This window comes from Pristiophorus japonicus, chromosome 4 (genome assembly GCF_044704955.1).
Source record: "Pristiophorus japonicus isolate sPriJap1 chromosome 4, sPriJap1.hap1, whole genome shotgun sequence".
NCBI classification, from domain to species: Eukaryota; Metazoa; Chordata; class Chondrichthyes; family Pristiophoridae; genus Pristiophorus; species Pristiophorus japonicus.
This window is the reverse complement of record NC_091980.1, coordinates 63,238,907-63,256,659: the sequence shown is the minus strand read 5'-3', so window position 1 is coordinate 63,256,659 and position 17,753 is coordinate 63,238,907. Positions and strand designations below refer to the sequence as shown.

Sequence of the window (17,753 nt, the reverse complement as noted above, 5' to 3'; positions counted from 1 at the left end):
CATTGCCCACAGCAAATGGAAGAATTGGTTGGGAATTATAGAAAAAGAGGGCATTTGGAGAAAATTAGTGGGCTCGGAATTGAAGAAAATTGGGCACAATTTGGGGTTAAGAACAGGCCAGGAATGAAAAGAAATTAAGAACAATAAGGTAGAAAAAAGAGTCAGTCTGGAATTCAAAAAGAAATGGGTTACAATTGGGGAATTAAAAAGAGGCACAATGTAGAACTTAGAGTAGACTGGGAATCGAGATAAAGAGTGAGAATGGGGGTTGGCAAAAAAAAGTGTCTGGAATTAAATAGAGCTGTAACAAAACTCTTAAAGTCAGGACTGGAAATGAAGAGGAAAATTTAAAGGAGCAACAGGAGGTTGAAAAAAAAGGTGAGGAGGATATTCTGACTGGGATATTCTGACTGGGGCTGGAATGGTGTTTGGGGCATTAGGGCTAAGAGCAGAAAAACAAGGGCATGATGTATTATGAGGATAAAAATATCTGAGAAAATTGAACATAGAAATTGCTATACGAAGGTCCATCTAGATCGCCTGGTAGCCACATGATACAATAATAATGGAGTTCTTGACTTGGTTCGGTATTCACTAAGGAGGACACAAACAACCTTCCGGATATAAAAGGGGTTGGAGGGTCTAGTAAGGAGGAGGAACTGAGGGAAATCCTTATTAGTCGGGAAATTGTGTTGGGGAAATTGATGGGATTGAAGGCCGATAAATCCCCAGGGCCTGATGGACTGCATCCCAGAGTACTTAAGGAGGTGGCCTTGGAAATAGCGGATGCATTGACAGTCATTTTCCAACATTCCATTGACTCTGGATCAGTTCCTATCGAGTGGAGGGTAGCCAATGTAACCCCACTTTTTAAAAAAGGAGGGAGAGAGATAACAGGGAATTATAGACCGGTCAGCCTGACATCGGTAGTGGGTAAAATGATGGAATCAATTATTAAGGATGTCATAGCAGTGCATTTGGAAAGAGGTGACATGACAAGTCAGCATGGATTTGTGAAAGGGAAATCATGCTTGACAAATCTTCTGGAATTTTTTGAGGATGTTTCCAGTAGAGTGGACAAGGGAGAACCAGTTGATGTGGTATATTTGGACTTTCAGAAGGCTTTCGACAAGGTCCCACACAAGAGATTAATGTGCAAAGTTAAAGCACATGGGATTGGGGGTAGTGTGCTGACATGGATTGAGAACTGGTTGTCAGACAGGAAGCAAAGAGTAGGAGTAAATGGGGACTTTTCAGAATGGCAGGCAGTGATTAGTGGGGTACCGCAAGGTTCTGTGCTGGGGCCCCAGCTGTTTACACTGTACATTAATGATTTAGACGAGGGGATTAAATATAGTATCTCCAAATTTGCGGATGACACTAAGTTGGGTGGCAGTGTGAGCTGCGAGGAGGATGCTATGAGGCTGCAGAGCGACTTGGATAGGTTAGGTAAGTGGGCAAATGCATGGCAGATGAAGTATAATGTGGATAAATGTGAGGTTATCCACTTTGGTGGTAAAAACAGAGAGACAGACTATTATCTGAATGGTGACAGATTAGGAAAAGGGGAGGTGCAAAGAGACCTGGGTGTCATGGTACATCAGTCATTGAAGGTTGGCATGCCGGTACAGCAGGCAGTTAAGAAAGCAAATGGTATGTTGGCCTTCATAGCGAGGGGATTTGAGTACAGGGGCAGGGAGGTGTTGCTACAATTGTACAGGGCCTTGGTGATGCCACACCTGGAGTATTGTGTACAGTTTTGGTCTCCTAACCTGAGGAAGGACATTCTTGCTATTGAGGGAATGCAGCGAAGGTTCACCAGACTGATTCCCGGGATGGCGGGACTGACCTATCAAGAAAGACTGGATCAACTGGGCTTGTATTCACTGGAGTTCAGAAGAATGAGAGGGGACCTCATAGAAACATTTAAAATTCTGACGGGGTTAGACAGGTTGGATGCAGGAAGAATGTTCCCAATGTTGGGGAAGTCCAGAACCAGGGGACACAGTCTAAGGATAAGGGGTAACCATTTAGGACCGAGATGAGGAGAAATTTCTTCACCCAGAGAGTGGTGAACCTGTGGAATTCTCTACCACAGAAAGTTGTTGAGGCCAATTCACTAAATATATTCAAAAAGGAGTTAGATGAAGTCCTTACTACTAGGGGGATCAAGGGGTATGGTGAGAAAGCAGGAATAGGGTACTGAAGTTGCATGTTCAGCCATGAACTCATTGAATGGCGGTGCAGGCTAGAAGGGCCGAATGGCCTACTCCTGCACCTATTTTCTATGTTTCTAAGCATAGCAATCAATCTGTATCAATTAGTCGACAACAGATCCAGAAATGACACAAGGAAACCGTAGTGGCGGAGAGCTTTGCGAACGATAGGTTCAATGTCACCTTTTTCCTCCTAAACTACACTTGTCACGTATCCTGTCTCAAAGTACTCATTCTGTATCCCAAATTGAAAATGTTGCTGACAAAAATCTATCAAAATTGAATGAATCAATACTAACTTCTGCCACCATCTCCTCGGGGAGTCTGTTGTATAGATTCATCCACTAAAATATTGTTTCCGCAAATTAGTTTTGAATTTGTGTCCTGTGCATCAAATTCAGCCCGCATGCTCTGGTTCTACAGCTCTAGATAAGGTGAACTGGCTTGTCATGGTCTATACTATTTGCTCCCTTTAGAATCCTAAACAGCAATAATATCATCCCGCAACCTCTCTTCCAGTGAGAACATGCCCAATTTACGTAATCGCTCTATTTGAGCAGTAGGGCTGTGTGGAGCTAGGCACAGGCCGGTAGGACCCTCTGAGCAGGGCTTGCAAATTTGAGTCGGAGTTAGCAACAGTATATGGGCCCAACTTTGGCCATGACTTGTATTGTGTTCCTAATACAGATGAGGCTGCACACTGAGGTTAAAGTAACAGTGACCTCAGTCTTTAATAAGACACTCCAGAGTGAGGAACAGGCCTTTGGGGGGCCGGCTTATATACAGTGCTCCCTTGGGACTTCAGGGGATGAGCTCCCTGGTGACGGAACATGGGAGTGCATGCTTTACAGATACACAACATCACTCCCCCGCCGCCCCCCCCGCCCCCCACCCAAACTATTTACAAGGGGAGGCGGTCGGGAGCCTTTCTTTCCCTGCTGGACTGCCTTGGTACAAATGTCTGTTCTGGTGTGTTGGCTGTGCTCTCGCTGGGCTGGTATGTTGATGGCCCTGTAGGGCTGCTAGGTGAGCCTGGCCTTGCTTGGGCTGTTGGGCATGATGGGTTCAATTTCCTGGTCCGGCGTGGTGGTGTCGTTGATCCTTTGGGTGTGTGTTGTGGGCTCGAAAAAGGCGGTGCCTGCTGTGGGTTGTTCAGGGCAGTCTGTGAACCGCAGCCTCGTTTGGTCCAGGTGCTTTCTGCAAATTTGTCCATTGTCTAGTTTGACTACAAACACCCTACTCCCTTCTTTAACTATCACCATGCCCGCAATCCTCTTGGAACCATGTCCATAGTTTAGCACATACACAGGGTCATTCAGATCAATTATCCATGACACAGTGGTGCGACCATCATTTACATTTTGTTGCTGCCGCCTGCTCTCTACCTGATCATGCAGGTTGGGGTGAACCAGCGAGAGTCTGGTTTTAAGTGTCCTTTTCATGAGTAGCTCAGCCAGGGCCACCCCTGTGAGCGAGTGGGGACTCGTGTGGTAACTGAGCTGTACTCGGGACAGGCGGGTTTTGAGTGAGCCTTCTGTGACCCGTTTAAGGCTCTGTTTGATGGTTTGTTCTGCCCGCTCTGCCTGCCCATTGGAGGCTGGTTTAAATGGGGCCGAGGTGACATGTTTGATCCCATTGCGGGTCATGAATTCTTTAAATTCGGCACTGGTGAAACATGGCCTGTTGTCACTGACCAGTATGTCAGGCAGGCCGCGGGTGGCAAACATGGCCCTCAGGCTTTCAATGATGGCGGTGGCGGTGCTTCCCGACATTATTTCACATTCAATCCATTTTGAAAAAGTATCCACCACCACCAGGAACATTTTACCGAGAAACGGGCCCGCATAGTCGACATGGAGGGCCAGGACCACAAACTTAGTGGTGCCTCTCTGGGTGCATTGCTCAACTGAGCACATACGCTGCATTGCCGTACACAGGACTCTAAGTCAGAGTCGATACCGGGCCACTACACGTGGGATCTGACTATTGCTTTCATCATTACTATACCCGGGTGTGTGCTGTGGAGGTCCGAGATGAACGTCTCCCTGCCCTTTTTTGGTAGCATTACGTGGTTACCCCACAACAGGCAATCTGCCTGAATGTACAGCTCGCCTCTTTCGCCGCTGGAATGGCTTGATTGGCTCTTGCATTTCAACGGGGATGCTTGTTGGAGGTGCCCCATTGTTTCACAGCTCTTGCAAACATACCCTTTGAAGCGACGTGAATATGCTGAATTGAAGCTTCCACAACGCCAACAAGGCGTAAATTGCCTTGCATTCATCCTTTGTTGGGGACTCGAGTCATCTGGGTCACCTGAGGCCTGCTGGCAGTTGCAGACTCGTGGTTTCTGCCCTGTACATTTCTGCTCGCAAACACAGTTCCAGTTAATTTATGAACATTGCTAGCACTTGTGTGCTGAGAGATTTGTTTGGTGTTTCGGGAACTCAGCAAGTCGGCCGGTGCGGGAGGCCACTTGGCCGGGGATAGGGTGCGGCGAGATCGGGGCATCCCTTCGGCCAGGGATAGGGGCTGCGAGCATCGAGTCCTGCTCACAGCCCGCAGGACATGCTGGGAGGGCAGGCGCATGCGCGCAGCCTTCATGGCGCATGCACGCAGGTGCCGGCACTGTTTTCGGCGCTGGCCTGTTGCTCCACCCCCCACTTCAGAATGCACGCCACGCCAGGACTCCGGGTCTCCGAAGAACGGCCAGGATGGGGCCCCTTTTTTCCAGCGCCCTTTCCAGTGCGCAAAGTCGGCGCACTTAAGGTAGGTGCGCCGAAAAAAGGGGTTGGGCAAAGTTGGGCCCCAAAAGAGTGGGATTGGGAAATTTCAGAGCAATAACTTTGCTATATTAATAATGACGAGGCTAACCATGCTTTCCATTATTACAGGGTAAATTTGACAATAACTTCTAGCGTCCGCACACACAATTAAATGTGGAAATCCAGAAGTTGCCGCCGGATACCCTGCTCCTCCACAAGGTGCACTGTTGCAGTCCTTGCCGATAAACCCGGCACTGAAGTCACTGCAAAGGCATGAACCTAAGGTCATTACCCACTAATCTCGCACTAAAAGCAGCAGAAAAAAATAAGGGCTAGTGGATTCAGGAGTAAGTGAGTTCTTAACGGTGTAATATGTGATAATTACTACTGAACAATCTCTCGGACCCTGAAAAATTAATTTTACATGTGTGAAGCCTCATTCCCTCAAGAAAATTCATGTTGCAGATTTTTTTTTTAAATTAAGTTTTTGTTCATTTTTCGTTTTTTTTTTTTACTTTTTCCCTTAATCCCATCTGTATGTTCCAAACTTTTTTTCTTCCTGTACAATGATTCAAATGTAATTTATATTTCCCTGGTTTGCAGTCCGAGTGTGTAAGGATTCTTCAATCTGATTGGTTGAAGACTGCTGCTTGATCTGCTCAGACCCCACTGATCTCCTGTAGAGGGCGCCGCACTGGATCAGATGCTAGATTAGTAGAAATCTCCACTGACAAGCCCCCGAAAAGCCCCTGGGCAACTCTGTGAGGTAAACGGTTCCATCACTGCTAAGAGCAAAATCTGGGCCATTATGTCGCCACCAAGTCATGGGGCCAAGGTGAAGATCAGATTTGCAGCTTTAAAAAAAGGGAAAGTTGAATATTACAGATGTGGATAATCTATTTAAAACTAGTCACAAAGTTCAAAGGGCCAGAAGTTCATTGACATACCGCCCACTACTGCCTGCTTACTGCCCAAAAATGCAACTTTGGTGAACAAACACTTACCTACTGCCAACATACCGCCCAGTGGAAAATTCATACGTGACATACCGCCGGGCGGAATGCACACCGCGCGCCCATGCAGACCACCAACATACCGCCCAAAATTGCAAAATTCATGACATACTGTCGGAACTGCATACCATGCTGGAGAAGGTGCTTTTAAGTGGATCTTAAGTGGGCGGCATGGACACAACTGACAGGTTTGTTTAATATTACACAGATCTTTATAGTTCTCCAGTATTTTGAAATGGATTTCAGTATTTTCTAGTGTTCAACAATAATATAAATGGTCCAATAAAGCCGTATTTAGTTCTTTAATAATGAGCTATAATAATTTTATTAGTCCACCTCCGCCCCCCCCCCCCCCCCCGGTCTCTCCCATCCCCCTCCCCACCCTGAGTCTCTTTCCTGCTCTTCCATCCCCACCCCCACCCCACTCACAGCGAGATCTCGCGCTCTTGCTCTCTCGTGCTCTCCCCCCTCCCCCCCCCCCCCCCCCCCCCCCCACTGCAATCTCGGGTCAGCAGTCTCTGGCCTCTTGTCGGTGCCTCTCGGGGGGTGGGGGGGTGGAGCTTGACAGCCGTGCGTGCGCAGAACTCAGGAGCCGAAGATTCCGGAGTCGGAAGGCCTCCTCTGTCGCACACCGCCTGCTGCACTCCGCTCCGCTTACCGCCGAGAAAAGTGGGATGAAATTCCCGCCCACTCGGCCCCAGCGGTAAAAAATGACACACCGCCTGGGGACCGCCGAAAAACGGGCAGAATTTGTGTTTCAACAATGTACTTCAAAAGGAGTGTTTGCAATAGGACAGAGAAAATTCACAATGTACCAAAATAATCTAGCCACGTTTTATAGTTGTATATTATACTACCTACCCATGCAACACTATGTAAAAACTAAGCCACTGGGAAATGGACAGAGTAGCTATCTACTATTGGATTGTGACAACTCATTGTGGACAGGTGAATAGGGAACTTTTATTATAGATGTTGATTTGAAACATTGAAATTGAAAAAGTGGTCAAAATTGTGACAACAAGAAGTTACGTTTTTAAGAATCCGAAGCGCATGCATACTCAAGATTTTTAATATAATAAAAAAACTGTCTGTGGTGTTGATGACGGAGTTGGAACAGAGTTGGGGTGGGAGAGGGGAAAGACTATAGGGCTCTGTTATGTATGAATAAGGAGTCTGACTCGATACTGTGAGCTCAAAGTAAAGTGTGACCTCAGTCTCCAGAGTGCCTCTCCAGCCTGTGAGGCCTCAAGTACAGCTGCTCCCAAGGGATTGTGGGATCCCTTGGGTCTCCAGGGAATGAACCCTCTGGTGGCTACACAAGGTATATACAGGTTTACATTATGTAACAGGCTCAATTTTGGCTGAGCCCATTTTTTAGCGTACTTACCCGAGTTGCGGCGCTTCAGTACGTCAGGTGATATTCCAGAAAAAAATGTTCCAACTTTCACCGCTGTCTGTCCTCTGCAGCCGCGCCGTGTGGCCAGTCACCTCGGGGTAGAATCTGTGTTCTGTGCTGGAAAATGTGCCAGTACGTCTGCACGTGCGCGGTGGAGAAAAGTGATGGTCGCGCATACGCAGTAGCGCTCCGAGTCTGCGAGCCTTCCGTGTTGCAGATATGAGGAGCCCTCGCATGAAGTGCAGTTTCCAGGGCCGGCTCCACGGGCCTCTGTTTGCAGTGCGATAAGCCAGGATGGTCATACTGACCAGGGCTGCACTGAAGAAACGTCAGCCATGCACCCGAGTCTTATCCAGCCTGCGTCTGAGCTGAAGGCAGTCTCTCGGTGCTGGGCATGACACTGCTGCAGACATGCATGGAAACCAGACTTCAAAAGCAACCAACAGAAAGTATTTTATTCTGAAGATTCTTAATCGGAGTTTTTAAGAATATGGCCGTGCTGTATCGAAGAATGCAGATTCTGATCTTCTGGAGATCCAAATTGGTGCTGTTGCTTTTACTTGTGATCAGTCTGGTGCTGCATGACCTGATAGCTCTGCTGCTTATACTGGAGCTGAGTGTGCAGGGATAGTGTGATCGCCACACACAGGCTGTAGATCACAGAGCTCCTCTTCTCCTAAACCAGCCTCGCGATTCAGTTGCTCCCTCTTGCCCTAGCCCAGGCCGAGTGGCCTCCCGGTGTATTCTCTCCCTCCCCACAGCCCAGGTCGAGTGGCCTCCCGGTGCGTTCTCTTTTCCCCCCCCCCCCCACACAGCCCAGGCCGACTGGCCTCTCGGTATGTTCTCCGCCCCCCCCCCCCCCCCCCCCACAGCTCAGGCCGAGTGGCCTCCCGCACCGGCCTGCTGCCTTCCTGGACCAAGTGCAGAAAAGTGAATTGGAGTTTGATGCTGAAGGTAGGACTTGAATTTTTTATTTCTTATTATTTTAATTGTGCGAAGAAAGGATGGTTTTGCAAATCTGTTCCCTAAGGCTTGGTTGGTTCAGGTCCAGATCCTTTCCGCTTCCTGCCCCGATCCCAGGCCGAATGGCCTCCGATTTCTTTAACTCTCCACAAGGGTTTTCTCGAGAGGCCACATACGCTGGTCTAAGTAGAAATGGAGTAACTATTAGCTGGCCAAAGTTGCCTAAATGGGCAGAACTGGCGTAGGTGGCTGGTAACGCTTCCTTTTGAGAAAAAAAAACAAACCTAAAAAAAACGTAACTAAGTGAGTTACGCTGGTGCAAATTGATTGGGGAAATTGGGGATTTTTAAGTTAGGCCAGAAAAAGCAGCCTACTCCCAAAAAAACGCAGCAAATACTGGGGGAGATTGAACCCATAGAAACACACTTTACAACAGCAGCTACTGACCACAGCTTGCAAGTTCATTGTCACAGGCAACTGTTTACCTACAGGATTTCCATTCCAAATGTTTACAAAGGCTGTTTTAATATTAAATATTGACATAAAAGCAGATATATAAAATATTCAATGCACCATAGACAAAATAAGTAAGAGAATCGCAGGAAAATCACCTAGAAATTTCAAATGTGATTCTCATAGCAACTTACCCAAAGATCAGTCTTGTGGTGTCTATGATTTGCCCTCTACTGAATACACTCAAAATTACCTAATACAGTATTATTCAATCACCTGTAGTAATCTGTCACAACAAACTAAACTGGAACTTATAGAATCTGTTTTGTTTTAATCATTGTTATTTTAAAAACTAAAAAACTATTGCTTTATAGATCCAAATGTATAACTTAATTTTTTTTAGAAAAATGTAACTTGCAGATGATGCACATTTACTCAAATTTCTGCTTACTGTTTATTTTGTCAACTCTTTCAGTTTTACATAACTTTATAAGGAGCAATAATGACTCATAGGTTCTGGTGACTGGTAACCTATCATCATCATCATCATCATCATCATCGGCAGTCCCTCAAAATCGAGGAAGACTTGTTTCCACTCTGAAAGTGAGTTCTTAGGTGACTGAACAGTCCAAAATGGGAATTACCGTCTCTGTCACAGGTGGGACAGACAGTCATTGAAGGAAAGGGTGGGTGGGACAGGTTTGCCGCACGCTCCTTCCGCTGCCTGCGCTTGCTTTCTGCATGCTCTTGGCGACGAGACTCGAGGTGCTCAGCGCCCTCCCGGATGCTCTTCCTCCACTTAGGTGGTCTCTGGCCATGGTGTATGTATGTTGAGCATTAGCATTTGATTACTACCTGAGCCACGAGCAAATTTGCTTAGGGTAAATAAGATCAGAGAGTTAAACGCGTGGCTCAGAGACCGGTGTGCGAGAAATGGGGTTTTGGTTTGTGGGTCATGGGCACCAGTACTGGGGTAAGAGGGAGCTGTTTCGTTTGGACAGACTCCATTTAGACCGTGCTAGGGCTAGGGTCCTGGCAAATCAAATAACTAGGGCTGTAGAGAGGGCTTTAAACTAATTAGTGGGGGGGAGGGTTCAGGCGAGCGAAAATTTAAAAAATCAAAGAATAAGGAGAAGGCAATAGAACAGGATAGCACTGGGGGAAATGAAAACCAGAGCGTGCCAGGAAGGGACAGAATGTATAAACATAAAGGTGAATCAAAGTGGGGTCAAAGCAAGAAAAAATGGTAAAAAAAACAAATTTAAAAGCTCTTTTATCTGAATGTATGTAGCATTCGTAACAAAGTAGATGAGTTGACGGCACAAATTGATACAAATGGGTATGATCTGATAGATGTGGTTGCAAGGTGACCAGGACTGGGAACTAAATATTCAGGGGTATTTGACAATTCAGAAGGACAGACAGAAAGGAAAAGGAGGTGGGGTAGCACTGTTAATAAAGGATGGAATCAGTGCGTTAGTGAGTAACGATATTGGCACAGAGGATCAAGATGTAGAATCAGTTTGGGTGGGGATAAGGAATAATAAGGGAAAAAGTTGCTGGTGGGCATAGTCTATATGCCTCCTAACAGTAGCTACACTGTTGGACGGAGTATAAATCAAGAAATAATGGAGGCTTGTAAAAAAGTAATGGCAATAATCATGGGCGATTTTAACCTTCATATTGATTGAACCAAGCAAATTGGCCAGGGTAGCCTTGAGGAAGAGTTTATAGAGTGTATCTGGGATAGTTTCCTTGAACAGTATGTTGCGGAACCATCCAGGGAGCAGGCTATCTTAGATCTGGTACTTTGTAATGAGGCAGAATTAATAAATGATCTCCTGGTAAACAATCCTCTAGGAATGAGTGACCATAACATGGTTGAATTTCAAATTCAGTTGGAGGGCGAGAAAGTTAGATCTCAAACCAGTGTCCTAAGCTTATATAAAGGAGATTACAAAGATATGAGGGCAGAGTTGGATAAAGTGGACTGGGAAAATAGATTAAAGTGTGGGACGGTTGATGGGCAGTGGCAGACATTTAAAGAGATATTTCATAACTTGCAACAAAAATATATCCCAATGAGAAGGAAAGACAGTAAGACAATGGAAGGGATAGCCATCTGTGGCTAACTAAGGAAGTAAAGGATGGTATCAAATAGAAAACAATGGCATACAATATAGCCGAGACTAGTGGGAGGCCAGAGGATTGGGAAACTTTTAAAAGAACGACTAAAAAAAAAAAATGAGTAAGAGGGAAGATGGATTATGAAAGTAAACTAGCACGAAATATAAAAACAGAGAGTATGAATTTCTACAGGTACATAAAAAGGAAAAGAGTGGCTAAAGTAAGTATTGGTCCCCTAGAGGATGAGACTGGGGAATTTATAATGGAGAACTGGGAAATGGCAGAGATGTTGAACAAATGTTTTGTATCGGTCTTCACGGTAGAAGACACTAAAAACATCCCAATAGTGGATAATCAAGAGGCTATAGGGATGGAGGAACTAAATACAATCACTATCACTAATTAAGTAGTACTAGGTAAAATAATGGGACTAAAGGCGGACAAGTCCCCTGGACCTGATGGCTTACATCCTAGGGTCTTAAAAGAAGTGGCTGCAGAGATAGTGGATGCATTGGTTGTAATCTACCAAAATTCCCTGGATTCTGGGGAGGTCCCACCGGATTGGAAAGCCGCAAATGTAACGCACCTATTTTTAAAAAAAAGGAGGCAGACAAAAAGCAGGAAACTATAGACCAGTTAGACTAACATCTGTCGTTGGGAAAATGCTGGAGTCCATTATTAAGGAAGCAGTAGCGGGACATTTGGAAAAGCATAATTCAATCAAGCAGAGTCAGCATGGTTTATGAAGGGGAAAACATGTTTGACAAATTTGCTGCCGTTCTTTGAGGATGTAATGAGCAGGGTGGATAAGGGGGAACCAATGGATCTGGTGCATTTGGATTTCCAGAAGGCATTCAGTAAGGTGCCACATAAAGGCCCCAAGTTTCCACACGCGGCAAAACAGGCGCCGCTCCGAGCTGGACGCCCGTTTTTTGCGCCGAAAACGGCGCCTGAAAAAAAACGCGCTATTCTCGAGCGCTTTGCAGCTCGATGTCTGCTTGGCGCGGCGCCCAGGGGGCGGAGCCTACCACTCGCGCCGATTTTGTAAGTAGGAGGGGGCGGGTACAATTTAAATGAGTTTTTTTCGTGCCGGCAACCCTGCGCGTGTGCGTTGGAGCGTTCGCGCACGCGCAGTCTGAAAGAAACATTGGCACTCGGCCATTTTAAAAAGTGCTGCAGAAAAAGTGAAAATTTGTTTATTGAACCCTTGCAAAGGCTTGTATTTTAATTTTCTTGATATTTCTGTGTGTGAGGGTGAGGGAGTGCATTCTGTAATTAAAGATAGACTGTGATAAATGGGACACATGCACTTGTTTGAGACTATTCAAATTCTTTGTAGCTGTTCAATTTTTAAAATTTTTTAATAAAACCACATTGCCCTTCCATGATCAGCACTGAGGCTTCTTGCAGCTTTCTCCCCCTGCCGTCGGTCGGTCCCGACGGCAAACCGCTGCCTCAAGTACTGAGGCTTCCTGCAGCCCTTCTCACTGCCTCCCCCTGCCGTCGGTCGGTCCCAACAGCAAACCGCTGCCTGAAAGGCCTGCCTGAAGCACTTTCACACAGGTAGGAACATGGTTTATTTAATCTTTTCTTTGCTTATAAATTTTTATTCAGGTTGGATTTATTTGTATAATATTTGTATAAGTATAACTAAGGATTTATTGTAGAATGTAATGACTTCCCTTCCCCCCCCCTCCCCCCCGACCTCATTCCGGACGCCTAATTTGTAACCTGCGCCTGATTTTTTAATGTGTAGACAAGGTTTTTTCAAGCCTACAAAAATCTTCACTTGCTCCATTCTAAGTTAGTTTGGAGTACGTTTTCACTGTGGAAACTTTCAAATCAGGCGTCAGTGGCCGGACACGCCCCCTTTTGAAAAAAAATTCTGTTCAAAAGTGAAACTGTTCTACCTGACTAGAACTGCAGAAAACTTAAATGTGGAGAATTCCGATTTCTAAGATACTCCGTTCTCCACCAGTTGCTCCTAAAAATCAGTAGCAAATCATGTGGAAACTTGGGGCCAATGGGTTACTGCACAAGATAAAAGTTCACGGGGTTGGGGGTAATATATTAGCATGGATCGAGGATTGGCTAACTAACAGAAAACAGATAGTCGGAATAAATGTGTAATTTTCCGGTTGGCAAACAGTAACTAGTGGGATGCCGCAGGGATTGGTGCTGAATCCTCAACTATTTACAATCTATATTAATGACTTGGATGAAGGGACCGTGTGTAATGTAGCCAAGTTCGCTGATGATACAAAGATGGGTGGGAAAGCAAATTGTGAGGATACAAAAAATCTGCAAAGGGATACAGACAGGCTAAGTGAGTGGGCAAAGATTTGGCAGATGGCGTATAATGTGGCAAAATATGAAGTTATCCACTTTGGCAGAAAAAATAGAAAAGCAAATTATAATTTAAATGGAGAAAAATTGCTAAGTGCTGCAGTACAAAGGGACCTGGGGATCCTTGTGCACGAAACACAAAAAGGTTAGTATGCAGGTATCGCAAGTAATCAGGAAGACAAATGGAATGTTGGCCTTTATTGCAAGGGGGATAGAGCATAAAAGCAGAGAAGTCCTGCTACAACTGTACACGGTATTGGTAAGGCCACACCTGGAGTACTGCGTACAGTTTTGGTCTCCATATATATATATATACTTGCGTTGGAGGCTGTTCAGAGAAGGTTCACGAGGTTGATTCCGGAGATGAGGGGGTTAACTTATGAAGATAGGTTGAGTAGGTTGGGCCCATACGCATTGGAGTTCAGAAGAATGAGAGGTGATCTTATCGAAACATAAAAGATAGTGAACGTGCTCGACAAGATGGATGCAGGGAGGATATTTCCACTCATAGGGGACATAGTCTCAGAATAAGGGGCCGCCCATTTGAAACTGAGATGAAGAGGAATTTCTTCTCAGAGGGTTGTAAATCTATGGAATTCTCTGCCTCAGAGAGCTGTGGAGGCTGGGTCATTGAATATATTTAAGGCGGAGATGGACAAATCTTTGAGCGATAAGGGAATGAAGGATAATGGGGAGTGGGCAGGGAAGTGGAGCTGAGCCCATGATCAGATCAGCCATGATCTTATTAAATGGCGCAGCAGGCTCGAGGGGCCAAATGGCCTACTCCTGCTCCTATTTCTTATGTTCTTATGCCCACATGCATAACACTACACTTTTCCAAAATTAGTCATTTTCCAGTCATGAACCCAATCTTCCAACATATTAAGATCTGCACAAGCAGTCGAGCATCCTCTACAGTCCGAACACTCGCACAGATCTTATCATCTGAAAATTTGCAGATCGTGCCCCCAACACTTGCATCTAGATCATTTTTTAAAATAGTAAAAGCAATGGTCCCAACACCGACCCCTGCAGGACACCACTGGTGACTGGTCTCCAAACAAGTCTAAATCCATCTATAACTTTTCTGCTTTAGGTCTTGCAGCCAGTTCTGAATCCAGCTCAATATATTGCCACTAATACCAGAGGATTCAATCTTGTAGAGAAGCCTCTTATGCAGTTAAAAGATTTTTGGAAGTCTAAGTACAAAATGAATACTGGGCCTCTGTCATCCACCGTCTCGGAGACTTCTTCATAAAATATAATCACATTTTTAAGGCATGATTTTTTAATAATGATTCCTTTTGAGGATTTGCTTTATCTCCTTTTTAAAGATTGGGAACTAAATTAGCCTCCTTCCAGTCTACAGAAACCATCCCGGAGTGCAGTGAGCTATTAAAAGTACGGGCAAGAGACTCACACAGCACCTGTCCCATCTCCCTGAAGACCCTCGGGTGGATGTCTATTTTCAGGTTCTCGATTCTATATAAAACCATGTGTTCGTCTATGTTAATACTAGTTTTATTTTTAGCATTATCATTAAATTCTGATTGGTGAGAATCGTCTTAGAATCATAGAAATTTACAGCACGGAAGGAGACCATTTTGACCCATCGTGTCCGTGCCGGCCGACAAAGAGCTATCCAGCCTAATCCCACATTCCAGCTCTTGGTCCGTAGCCCTGCAGGTTACGGCACTTCCAAGTGCACATCCAAGTACTTTTTAAATGTGGTGAGGGTTTCTGCCTCTACTACCCTTTCAGGCAGTGAGTTCCAGACCCCCATCACCCTCTGGGTGAGAAAATTTCCCCTCAAATCCCCTCTAAACCTCCTACCAATTACTTTAAATCTATGCTCCCTGGTGCAGACAGCTCAGCTAAGTGTATTAGGGATGGTTTTCTAGACCAATATGTCGAGGAACCAACTAGAGGGCTGGCCATCCTAGACTGCGTGATGTGTAATGAGAAAGGACTAATTAGCAGCCTTGTTGTGCGAGGCCCCTTGGGGAAGAGTGACCATAATATGGTAGAATTCTTCATTAAGATGGAGAGTGACACAGTTAATTCAGAGACTAGGGTCCTGAACTTAAGGAAAGGTAACTTCGATGGTATGAGACGTGAATTGGCTAGAATAGACTGGCAAGTGATACTTAAAGGGTTGACGATGGATAGGCAATAGCAAACATTTAAAGAACTCATGGATGAACTTCAACAATTGTACATCCCTGTCTGGAGTAAAAATAAACCGGCGAGAAAGGTGGCTCAACCGTGGCTAACAAGGAAAATTAAGGATAGTGTTAAATGCAAGGAAGAAGCATACAAATTGGCCATAAAAAGCAGCAAACCTGAGGACTGGGAGAATTTTATAATTCAGCAGAGGAGGACAAAGGGTTTAATTAGGAGGGGGAAAATAGAGTATGAGAGGAAGCTTGCTGGGTTCATAAAAACTGACTGCAAAAGCTTTTATAGATATGTGAACAGAAAAAGATTAGTGAAGACAAATGTAGGTCCCTTGCAGTCAGATTCAGGTGAATTTATAATGGGGAACAAAGAAATGGTGGACCAGTTAAACAAATACTTTGGTTCTGTCATCATGAAGGAAGACACACATAACCTTCCGGAAATACTAGGGGACCGAGGGTCTCGTGTGAAGGAAGAACTGAAGGAAATCCTTATTAGGTGGGAAATTGTGTTTGGGAAATTGATGGGATTGAAGGCCGATAAATCCCCAGGGCCTGATAGTCTGCATCCTAGACTACTTAAGGAAGTGGCCCTAAAAATAGTGGATGCATTGGTGATCATTTTCCAATATTCTATCGACTCTGGATCAGTTCCTATGGACTGGAGGGTAGCTAATGTAACACCACTGTTTAAGAAAGGAGGGAGAGAGAAAATGATGAATTATAGACCGGTTCGCCTGACATCAGTAGTGGGGAAAATGTTGGAATCAATTATTAAAGATGAAATAGCAGCGCATTTGGAAAGCAGCAACAGGATCGGTCCAAGTCAGCATGGATTTATGAAAGGGAAATCATGCTTGACAAATCTTCTAGAATTTTTTGAGGATGTAACTGGTAGAGTAGACAAGGGAGAACCAGTGGATGTGGTGTATTTGGACTTTCAATAGGCTTTTGACAAGGTCCCACACAAGAGATTGGTGTGCAAAATCAACGCACGTGGTATTGGGGGTAATGTACTGACGTGGATAGAGAACTGGTTGGCAGACAGGAAGCAAAGAGTGGGAATAAACGGGTCCTTTTCAGAATGGCAGGCAGTGACTAGTGGGGTGCTGCAGGGTTCAGTGCTGGGACCCTAGCTATTTACAATATACATTAATAATTGAGATGAAGGAATTGAGTGTAATATCTCCAAGTTTGCAGATGACACTAAGCTGGGTGGCGATGTGAGCTGTGAGGAGGATGCTCAGAGGCTGCAGGGTGACTTGGACAGGTTAGGTGAGTGGGCAAAAGTATGGCAGATACAGTATAATGTAGATAAATGTGAGGTTATCCACTTTGGGGGCAAAAAATGAAGGCAGAATATTATCTGAATGGTGGCAGATTAGGAAAAGGGGAGGTGCAATGAGACCTGGGTGTCATGGTACATCAGTCTTTGAAAGTTGGCATGCAGGTACAGCAGGCGGTGAAGAAGGCAAATGGTATGTTGGCCTTCATAGCTCGGGGATTTGAGTATGGAGCAGGGAGGTCTTAGTGCAGTTGTACAGGGCCTTAGTGAGGCCTCACCTGGAATATTGTGTTCAGTTTTGGTCTCCTAATCTGAGGAAGGATATTCTTGCTATTGAGGGAGTGCAGCGAAGGTTCACCAGACTGATTCCCGGGATGGCAGGATTGACATATGAGGAGAGACTGGATCCTGTATTCGCTTGAGTTTAGAAGGATGAGAGGGGATCTCATAGAAACATATAAAATTCTGATGGGACTGGACAGGTTAGATGCAGGAAGAATGTTCCCAATGTTGGGGAAGTCCAGAACCAGGGGACACAGTCTAAGGATAAGGGGTAAGCCATTTAGGACTGAGATGAGGAGAAACTTCTTCACTCAGAGTTGTTAACCTGTGGAATTCCCTACCGCAGAGAGTTGTTGATGCCAGTTCATTGGATATATTCAAGAGGGAGTTAGATATGGACCTTACGGCTAAAGGGATCAAGGGATATGGAGAGAAAGCAGGAAAGGGGTACTGAGGGAATATTCAGCCATGATCTTATTGAATGGTGGTGCAGTTTCGAAGGGCCTAATGTCCAACTCCTGCACCTAGTTTCTATGTTTCTAGATTTCTATGTTTCTAATGGAAATAGTTCCTTCCTATCCACTCTTTCCAGGCCCCTCATAGTTTTATACACCTCAATAAGGTCTCCCCTCAGCCTCCTCTGTTCCAAAGAAAACAAACCCCAGCCTATCCAATCTTTTCTCCTAACTAAAATTCTCCAGTCAGGGCAATATCCTTATAAATCTCATCT

General features: G+C 45.2%; 1 protein-coding gene across 1 annotated transcript in view; it reads left to right on the top strand.

Moving 5' to 3' along the window:
• Window positions 1–17,753, top strand: part of LOC139262070 (polypeptide N-acetylgalactosaminyltransferase 10-like) — a 157,247-nt gene that overhangs the window by 35,321 nt on the left and 104,173 nt on the right. The gene's annotated exons all lie outside the window — the stretch shown is intronic.